This window comes from Phalaenopsis equestris, unplaced genomic scaffold (assembly GCF_001263595.1).
Source record: "Phalaenopsis equestris unplaced genomic scaffold, ASM126359v1 Scaffold000233, whole genome shotgun sequence".
Taxonomy (NCBI): domain Eukaryota; kingdom Viridiplantae; phylum Streptophyta; class Magnoliopsida; order Asparagales; family Orchidaceae; genus Phalaenopsis; species Phalaenopsis equestris.
The window spans coordinates 303,633-307,196 of NW_018164675.1; the positions used below are offsets into that span (position 1 = coordinate 303,633).

The window sequence follows — 3,564 nt, forward strand, 5'->3', positions numbered from 1 at the left end:
CGAGTCGAACACGAGCTGTTCGCGAACAACGAGCCGTTTTGACAGCCCTAGTTAGATATGTAAATGCATAAGGATTGTGTGGTATGTATGTAAATTTTCCATTTTTTTAAAAAATATCACCCATCTTTCCTGAGTTTCTCAGAAACCAAGTGCAAATTCTAAGGTTGTTCCACGAAACGAAAAGAAAAGCCTTATATAAATAGCTACAACTACACTATTTCGAACTATGACTAGCCATATCTGCAACTATAACTACACTAACCATGACTATATTATTTCAAAATATGCTACAAATATAACTATAGCTCTAGTATTGCTATGACTAACTATAACTACATTATATCACACCATATTATGTAACGCAACTATATATATATATATATTAGAAAAGCACCGATCATCTCTAGGTGTGTTAAATATTCGAGAACTACACTCTACACATGGTACGATTCAAACCCGTGACCTGAGAGGACTTACGACCTTCAGAGAGGCTGCTATTATGTGTGTGTGTGCCGCAAGCCTTGGCTTGTTAGTGGCGGGGTCACTGTAAGTCATCTCAGGTTAGCACGGGGGCTCTGAAATATTAGACACATGGTGTAGACACCCAATCATAGGTGCCTGAGTACAAAAGGGAAGCGGTATTTGGGGCCCACCGGACTCAAATACTGTTTCCTTTATATACATATATAGCACGATTATTAATATGATTTTGTATATATGATATACTTTGGGGTTTTCATGAAATTAAAATATAGGAAGATTTAAATACTTGCAACTTATTCTTGTCTTTACATGCCTGACAGATAAACTTTAATTTTTACATTAATGATTATTAAGGCTTTGTATGGGATCACTTTCTATTTTTTGTTTTTTTTTTTCAATTTGGTTTTTAAAGCACATAAGTTTTCAATTATATTTTTTTCTCTATGTTTTAAAAAAATGTTTTTCGAAGCATTATCCATGTGTGGCTCCGCTTTCAGTCGCATGCTGCCCATCGACGCTTCCACCTGCTAGCTGCAGCTGCTGCATGTGGTCATTCACTGCCGCCCTGCGTCCAATGCACTCCCCCAGCCTCTTATCCCATCTCGCCCCCATCACCCCCACCCCTAGGCAATGTTTCGTGTTGGGTGGAGCTAGGAAGATGGCGTATACACCATGAGCGACAGAGCTTCATACTGGAGCGCATGCAGACCCAAATGTTTTATAAAAAAATACAGCCTTTTTCTTAAAAAATAATAAAAAAAAAATTAAGCTAAATATGTTTTATATTTTTTGTTTTTAATAACATATAAATCATAACAGTATCAAATGTATTTTCTAAAAATAAAAAAAAAACAACAAACAAAATAAAAACAAAATAAATTGATAATAATAAAAATATAGAAAATGATCCCAAATAGGTCTTAAGATATTAAAAAACAGAAATACATATTTGACATTGAACCAAATAACCCAAATTTGTTCACTTTGGTTTTTTGGGTCTAATCAAATAACACACACCCTTAATACAAAATTTTTTGCAAAGACCTTTGAATAGAACAACTAATTGACATAAATTAAAACAAATGTTTTTTTTTTCATTTTTAACAATTTTATTGGTTCGCAAGCTCCTTCAATGATGATGGTGGTGTTGACGAAGTTTAATCTCGATCTAGTGCGTTCACGCCTCCATCAAATTTGATGGATTGCTAAAAGATAACCCACATACAACCACTCTTAAAAGATCATTTTCGACATCGGTGTGAAACACTTTGATGCAGATAATGATAGCTCATGAGTAACATTGTGGAGAAGATCGAATGACTCGTGTTTTTTTTTCCCTTTTCGGGTCAATGAGCTTCGAGCACGAGACCTTTTGATGCTAGAAGAAATGTTCAATCACCGTGCCATCTTCTAATCCATTTGAATGACTCGGTGTTTAATTAATATCTTCAATTTTAACGATTGGATGGTCTCGCTAGTAAAAGACAATTGCCTTGGATTTTGAAGAATACTTGATTTAATGTCACTTTGAAAATGATTCATTCATGATGGTATTCTCACTTGATCTTTTTTTTCATATTTATTTGATTTTTTTGCTTTTTTAATATTTGAGAATCAAAAAGATAATCCTAATATTTAAATATATAATCTTATCATCTAGTTTAAAGGTCTGTTTGGGGCAGCTGCAGCTTATTGAATAATCTGCTGATAAGTTGATTTAAAATAATCTGCTAATACTGCTAATAAGCTAGGTGCGGTAGGTGCGGTGACTATTACAAATTTTTATTTTTTTTGGAAATCCCAGACTGCAGCCAGAAAGCTGTTAATGCACCTAGAAAAGTGCGGTGTGAAAAAAACTGTTTTCAACATTTTGAAAACGCATAAGCTGTCAAAACACAGTTTACCCAAACAGATCAGGTGTGTTTTCAAAACGCCACCGCACCAAAAAAAGTTGGCCCAAACGGGGTTGGCCCAAACGGGCCCTAGCCCTAAATTAGAGATAATCCAAATATTTAAATATATAATCATGTCTTTTGCTACATTAATTTTTATGTGGCCAATAAAACTTTTTTTTGAAATGGCCTTGCAAAAAATCCTTTCTTCATGTAGTTTTGATTTCCACATCATAAAACATCATACTATCTATCTTTAAACAATACCATTGAACATCACATGGTTACATGAATATGATAGAAATCTTAATCTTTTAATGACAAGTATGTAATACATTTAGAATATAAAAAAGAAGCATTTACATACATACCGCCTAAATTCTATGTATTTAGATATCTAACATCTAAACTTCGCCTTTTTTACATTTATATCCATGTAAAAAAAGTGAATTTTAAGAGTTATATGTATGTGGGTAATCATAATAATGATTATGACTAACCAAATTGAATATTGAAGCTCATGTTTCTAGATCATTGGATGTGACATGATTGACTTATCTTCTAGATTTAATATAGGTTTTTGAACTCTTAAGTTTAAAATATTTGTATATTATATAAACTATCATGATGATATAGGATTTTGGATTGTAATAAATGTGATGATCATATGCATAATCATTCTAGGATCTTCATTTACTTTTGTTTTTTTTTCAGGGTCCGTGAGCTTTAAGCATGAGACATTTCAGTGCGGGAGGAAATGTCCAATCACTAGGTCATCATCTCATCATCAAGATCTATATACGACGTCCAAAATCATCCATGTTCTGCAAAAACTCGGTTATCATAAAATTTTTAATGGGATTAGATGCCTCAACATTCACTTGTCATGAAATTGTTTTTTCAAAGTCATGATTTGTAGTTAATTTATAACATTTTGTCAAATTGATAAGGATTATAATTATTGTCACAATTATCTTAATCAATTCTAATTATGGTTTTAAGTTTTAATTTTAGCTAATTTTTGGGTATTTTAGTTGAAATTGATAGAAAATTATTATTATTATGTTTGAATTGGGATAATTACATACTTACCTCGTGAAACATTGATATTTACAAATTAACAACCAAGGTAATTTTTTTGAACTACTGAACCGTTGTATTTGATAAAAATGAAAAATATGGGTTGTGG

General features: G+C 32.2%; 1 protein-coding gene across 1 annotated transcript in view; it reads left to right on the forward strand.

Annotated features, from left to right (window-relative positions):
- LOC110023889 (30S ribosomal protein S13, chloroplastic) overlaps positions 1–3,172 on the forward strand; it is a 13,197-nt gene extending 10,025 nt beyond the window's left edge. Inside the window, exon 4 of the mRNA XM_020723528.1 lies at positions 3,090–3,172. The gene's annotated coding sequence lies outside the window, so the exon portion shown is untranslated. The remainder of the gene's footprint in view (positions 1–3,089) is intronic.
- The last annotated feature ends 392 nt before the right edge of the window (positions 3,173–3,564 follow it).